Source organism: Rhincodon typus, chromosome 29, assembly GCF_021869965.1.
Source record: "Rhincodon typus isolate 14 chromosome 29, sRhiTyp1.1, whole genome shotgun sequence".
Classification (NCBI taxonomy): Eukaryota; Metazoa; Chordata; class Chondrichthyes; order Orectolobiformes; family Rhincodontidae; genus Rhincodon; species Rhincodon typus.
In genome coordinates this window covers 23,366,043-23,373,182 of record NC_063360.1, presented here as the reverse complement: position 1 = coordinate 23,373,182, position 7,140 = coordinate 23,366,043, and the positions used below count along the sequence as shown (strand labels likewise).

Here is a 7,140-nt window from a genome sequence, read left to right as displayed (position 1 = left end):
AGAGCAATTTGATGCATAAATAAATTACCTTTCTCCCCACCATAGTCATGTACTATAAAAGGTAAAGTCACCGTAGTTTGACTAGACCATAGTGCTGTCTCTCATTAGAGACAGATGCCCGGTGGAGGTTTACCTGAGAGTCGCCATACCTCAGGCAAGGGAAGAGATTGAGAAGGAGAGTCCTTCATGGTAAACTCAAAGTGCAGGAACTGAACGCACATTGTTGGCATCACTCACCAGCCCCGTCCAGATAACTGAGCTAAGCCAGCATGGCCTTCCTCTGTGCTCAAATTTCTATGGGCCTGATTTTAAAGATTAGGTTTTTGAATGAGTTAAAATTGGACCTTAGAATTCTATCAGATTGTTTCACTGTTTCAGGAAAAATGTAAACACTGTAATTTATTTGACAAGCCTTACTGGCTGCAACCACAACAATTCACCTGTCAACTTCCATTTAGTGAAGCCATATCTGAACAGAAACAGAGCATTTCCACAAACCACAGTTAGTGATTTCTTGTACAAAGTGTGGACAACAGGACCTGTGCACCCATGGTTTTGGATTGTACTATATTCTGTATTCACATAAAAATCACAGAAGAAACATTCAGAATATCATTTAGACTTACAACTTCTAAAAGCAAAAATCAAAAACCTGCATTTTAAATGTTTTGGTTCCTTTCAATAAATACAGGGAACGTACTCACATGTTATCTTTCTTTTCATTCTGATTGGTCACTGCTAGGCACATGGCCAGTAACGTCATCTACTCAGCACAGACCAATGAGAATGCAAAAGCAAAAGCGGAAATAAAACAAGAAAAAGGATGTGTGGGCTCTCCATAGCACTCCACAGCACAGAAAGAGACCATTCAGTCCAAATGGTCTATGGTACATACAAGCTTCCTTCCACTCTGCCTCAGTAATCATGGTTGAATACCCTTCCATATCCTTTACTGTTATGTGCTTACCTGGGTTTCCCTTAAGAGGATCTATGCTATTCAGCTCAACAACTGGTAGCAAGTACCGTATTCAAATCAATGGGTAAACAAGAAGAATATGTAGTGCAACTGTTGGCTACGTGTGCACCTTCACAGCTCGTCCCGCTCCTTGAAATACACAAAGCTCAATCTGTTTCTCAGACCACCCTCCTGCCACTGTATCCTCTCTTCCTCTGTACCTCAAGTTCACCTTCGGGTATCTAGCAAATCAGGATTTGGCTAGTGGCAGGAATACAAGTCATCCTACATACATCAATAGGGTTCATCGTCAATCCAGAATAATTTAGCAATTACAATTTTAAAAACACCGACATGATGGAGGCATGAGACAGTTACACAATCTTGGCATTTAAGCAGTAGAGCCTTAAATTACTATAATATTTAATTCCACCTCTTTACAATCAGTTGTCTCATTGAAACTTCCTTGACATCTGCCAATCGACAATTTACTTACTTGCTGCTAAATGCCACTGCTATTGTCTCAATTGCCTTCTCAAACTCCTTCTTATCATTCTCATTGATAGATTCATAATGGAAGCCTGTAGGAAAAAGTGGCAAATGCTTTAATGGAGATAGCTTCTTATTTAAAAGAAAGTTATATTTAAACAGGGATTGGTGCCCGTTTGGAGCAGCAAGTGAACAGTCTGATGTGCACCATGGTGATAGAACAAGTGGGCAACATAATGCTTTTTTTTTCCAATATTAATTACATTTCCAAGTATCTCAAGAATCTACTTGCTCCAAAAATTTCTGGAATGATGAGGGAGGTTTTTTAATGGAAGAACAGCAAGATGAGAAATATGACAAAAGCTAAATCTAAACAGCTGGGAAAGTCCCTGGAGTTAGAATATCAGGCGAATACCCCTAGAACAAGCTTCAATCTAAATGAAGATAACAGCCTCACCGTTCCTTTTCTCAAATCCTAAATTCAGAGTGTCAGCAGCTTGAATCCATTTGCCAAATGGATCTGCCATCAGGCAGCAATAAACCAACATGGCAGCTGAATGTCACCGTGGCGAACAGAACAGCAAACAGCTGGATTAGGGAATCATTGGAAGGGAATAACAAACAGCTTAGTTCTTCCGTCAGTTTGTGATCTTGTTCAAACTTCCATTCATTAAACCTTGAAGGACTCCATGTGCTCAGAGTATATAATGCTGTGACTGAGCCTGGCAGTTTGTCTGTTGTGGGTCTAAAGGTTGTAGACACCAAAATCAGCTGGTTTGCTGGAATGTGTTTTCCTGTTTTTAAATAAACTAATCCAGAAGAGTTAGTCTACTGTGATGAGCAATTGATTATTAGACCATCACCATTAACGTGACTCGGGGTGGGGGTGTTGCTGACTGAAAGAACCTGGCCAGCCTTGTGACATCATTTGTATGCTTCTTAATCAACCTGATGGTGAAATAGCTCAGTTGGGAAAGCATTGGACTGAAGATCTAAAGGTCCTTCGTTCAATTCTAGATTCTAGAGTTAATGCATTTAACAGGTTGATTGGGGAAAAATAGGTTGGCTGTTGAACTTTTGGGCGTTTGCAACCATGCCAGGTCCTGAGCAGAAACACCGCTGCACCTGGAGCAGAATCAGGCATACCTGTATTTTTGGGTCTCATCAACCTTCATTCCCTAAATATCCTGAAGGATACAAAGATCCTGTCCACTGAGTTAGTCCAAAAATGAATCCAGTTTCTACTCCACTTTGAAACCAGTCCATGAGTGTTAAGCCTGGAAACTCTATTGAAAGGATTCTTCAACATAATTTGCCAAGTTTTCTCCAGATGTTTAAGGGAGTTGGTTAACTCAGTTAGTTGGAGGCATGGCTTATCATGTAGAACCAACAGCATGGGTTCAATTCCCATGCTGGCTGACGTTAAGTAACAAGGTAGTGGTCATGTCACTGGACTGGCAATTAAGATTCTCTGGGATCATGGGTTTAAATCCCTCTGTGGCTTCACTGAAATTGCTGGGTTTAATAAAAATGTTGGAATTAAATTTTCAGACAATATGGTGGCTTAACGGTTAGCACTGCTGCCTCACAGTGCCAAGGACCCAGGTTCAATTCCATCCTTAGGGGAGTGTCAGTGTGGAGTTTCTACGTCCTCCCCGAATCTGCATGGGTTTCTGCTGGATGCTGTGGTTTCCTCCCACAATCTGAAGATCTATAGTTTAGGTGGACTGGCCATGCTAAATTGCTGTGTAGTGTCCAGGGATGTGCCTGAGATGGGTTATCGAGCTCTGAAAGCCCTGCTCCCTACTGGTCTCAAGTGGGCAGGAACTTGTCTCCGTGCCTGTGTGAAATCCCTAGGACACTTTTGAGCCCCAGAAACAGGTTCAAACAGGAAAACTGAGCTCTGAATGTTAAAGATGTGCAAACAGTTAGACTAACTCTCGTCTTCAGACTATACACACCGCTGCTTAATTAGGATTAGTTGAGGCACTACAATAATTCATTGCTCCAAGTTATTTAACAGCATGGTGATATGGAACAATGGCTCAATGACCACCACACCCTATCATTCCCCAGGGGAGAGGTTTGTAAAACTTTTCAGGATTAGTATTAACTTCCTGTTATTTACTCTTTCCCAACAAAGTTTAGTCATCATTTCCAAACTTAAGCTAATGTGAAGCTTTACTGACAATACAGAAAGCTCTATTGACAGAAATAGAAACAGCAAATTTCATAACGGATTTAGGGTCCAACATATGCTTATTGCTATTGTGATATGGTTACAGTGGGAAACTTTCGAATGCAAGACAGAAAATGGAAAGGGCTATTAGAAGCAAACGTCCAAGATATTTCATATAAGTTACACAATAAATTTTTGTGTTTTTCTACATTAAAGACAGTGTATAAACAATCTAAAAACAATTTCTCATTATAGGTGGTATTAGCAAGAACTATCAAAATTTTGGAGAAAAAGCATTTTAATGAGGGTGATAAGAGGAGAAGAGACACAGAGGGAGACCCACAGACAGAGAGACAGAAGAAACAAACAAGAGAGAGACAGTTGTAGATGGAGAGACAGAGAGAAAGAGAGAGAGAGAGAGAGAGAGAGAGACACACACACACGAGACAGAAGGACAAATGCAAATGAAGCGAGAGACAAACAGAGACCCACAGAGAGAGAGACACATACACAGAAACAGACACAAACACACAGAGACAGAGAAGAAGAAAGTTGAAAGGACTTCGGGAGAGGGTATCACAGCATGGGTCCGGACGTCTGACTGTACCTCAAATAAAGCAGAGGTGAAGGAGTGGGGAAATGCACACAAGTTAGAGAGCTCTGGGGACAGCTTTAAAGCTGAAGAACAATGCCATACTCATCTCACAGCAGAACATCAAATACCGGGCAGTGATACAATTCAACAAACTTTGAGAATTCCTCATCCAGCACAGCATCAGCTTATTGTATGCCCTCAACCTATTAATATGTAATATTTCATATAATGATGTTATCTCCAGCAGATGTACATCAATGGATTCAGATGCAGTAATTACAAATGTTATTTTCTTAACAGGCGTGTTGGAGAGATCCTGATAGTTTTCTTGAGAAATGCAGTTCCAGTGAAATGGAACAAGTCACAATTAAGTAAAGCTTGAATTCTTGTCAGCGGGCTGCAATTTCATCCCACCCTGCTCTGGGTTTAGTGGTGTTAAGGGGTCATGGCAACGTGCACAGTTTTGTGTTCTGACCATTCAGAGGTGAGCACAAAATAAAGTGATCGACCAAAGCGACACCCCTGGACAAAGTGGCAGACAGACTCCCCATTAACATCAGACAGCTCCTCAAATCGACTCTCGAATGTTGTTTAACTAACCTGAACATAAGGAAACATAAGCATCAATCCTGCAGTAAGCCAATAAATTCACAACCTTTGATTCAGTGGCATTTGAACTCTTGACCCAAGCGTATTGAAAGGGTTCCATGCCACCTGTAATCCGTGTGTGTCCTGCCACTGAGGTAAGAGGAACAGATGCAAGGGTTGACTATTTGCTCAACGATCCCAAACAATGACGATTCCCCCCCCAGGATGTCCCTGCATCTTTCTCCCCTCTCTTTACATATTCATGTTATGTTTCACGTCAATGGGTTACTTTGTGAATATTAGGCTAATGACCATTGAGCCTTTCTCCCGTCCTACCTTTCACTTTTGAAATCAACGTGCCTGCAGCAGTCAGGATTTCCACTGTGTTGAGAAGGGGATACTTGCTGATCACTTGTCGCAAGATCCTCAACATTTCCCCAAGGCACTCATGAGCAATTGGTCGGCGGGTTTCCGTTTTGTCTGCGGGAAAGAAAATTATGTCCAAAGTTAGCACTGCACAATTTGTTTTAATTCGTTCACAGAGTGAGGCATCATTGGCTAGGCCAGCATTAATTGCACATCGCTAATTGCGTCAACCACATTGCTGTGAGTCTGGAGTTACATGTAGGCCAGACCAGGTAAGGACATTAGTGAACTAGATGGGCTTTTCCAACAATCGGCAATGGTTTTGCAGTCATCATTCTGCTCTTATTTCCAGGTTTTTATTGAATTTAAATTCCACCATCTGGGTTTCTGGATTAATAGTCCAGCAATAATACCATGAGGCCATCACCTCCCCAATCTGATTTGGATTCTGATAGATCAACAATTCTTTTTCAAGAGCAAAGACAACATGACCAACAGACAACATGTTATCAGTTGCCTCTGGAGATTGGGCTGGTCCTGTTCCTAGGATTTTCACATCTAATTCTGCCCTCCTGTGTCTTTCTGGTTTCCACCACTCCACTCCCTTCCAGGTCTCAAGGTCTGGAATTCTCTCCTTAAATATTTCCTTCATCTCTTTTCTTTAAAGTTTCTACTTATAATCTACCACTTGCTTCAAAGTTTTGGCTACCTGTCCTAAAATCTCTATGTCTCGGTGTCACATTTTATCTGATAACTGTCCTGGGAAGCAACTTCGGCACTTGAAAACAATAGTAAAGTGTTCTAAGTGTATAGAATGCAAGCATTCTGGCAGTGTCCCCTTAAAAGACCATCGTCATAGAATCCCTAGAGTACAGAAAGAGGCCACTCGGCTCATCAATTTGCACTGACCCTCCGTACAGGGTCCCAACCTATCCTCATTACACACCCCCCATTTCCCGTGGCTAATCCACCTGCACAAGCCTGGACGCGACAGGGCAATTTAGTATGGCCAATCCATTTAACCTGCATATCTTTGTACTGTGGGAAGAAACTGGAGCACCTGGCACACAGGCGCAAGGAGAATGTGCAAACTCTGCACAGACACCTGAGGTTGGAATCGAACCCAGGTCCCTGGCACTGAGCCACCATGCCACCCAAAGCTTCAAATGGAGGATACTCTTAACATGTCAAATGCAGAATATTTTTGTCTCTGCCCAATAAATCCTCTGCAGGCCATTGGACCATATATGAAACCATTAGACATAATTGAGTGTAATTGCTCATCCAGATGCATTCTGATCTTAGTTCTGGCTTTTGGGTCAGTGCTAGTGTTTCAGCACTGGATCAGGAGCAAGCTAGAAAGTGAGAAAGCAAATGGCTTTTTGCACACAGGAAGCTAACTCAATGGAAGCAAACTTTCTGAATGGAGGAATATAGAATGGCGGGAGGGCCCCTAAATAAAGCAAATTACAAAAAAGAAGTGCAAAGACACAGAGGTGAATTTAGTACGAGCAAAAACAAAGTACTGGAGAAGCGGAGCAGAGCTGCCAGACCCGCTGACTTTCTTCAGCACTGTGTGTTTTTGTTGCAGATCTCAAGTTTAGTTTAAGAGGTGTATTTGGTGTTTGAAGGGAATGAGCTCTGAGTGAATTGGCAGCCAGTTTTTTTCTCATTGTAAGTTTGTCAACTTGAGACCAGTAATAGGAAAATGGATAAATTACAATTCGTAGCTAACTTGTAACTTAAATTCTTTTGGTCAAGAAAATTTAAAAAGGAGTGACTCAGCTCCCTCCAACTCAATAAAAATGATTTCCAGAGCTGAGCTGCACCAGTTCACAAGGCTGAAGTTAAAACAGCCATCTTCTGTTGATCTTTACCGTACAGTCAGATAGTGTCAACAAGACAACATAAGTCATAGTACCAGAAATAACAAGGTGTAGAGCTGGATGAACACAGCAGGTCAAGCAG

General features: G+C 41.7%; 1 protein-coding gene across 2 annotated transcripts in view; it reads left to right on the top strand.

The window, feature by feature from the left end:
* Window positions 1-7,140, top strand: part of LOC109931452 (protein strawberry notch homolog 2) — a 219,597-nt gene that overhangs the window by 165,217 nt on the left and 47,240 nt on the right. The gene's annotated exons all lie outside the window — the stretch shown is intronic.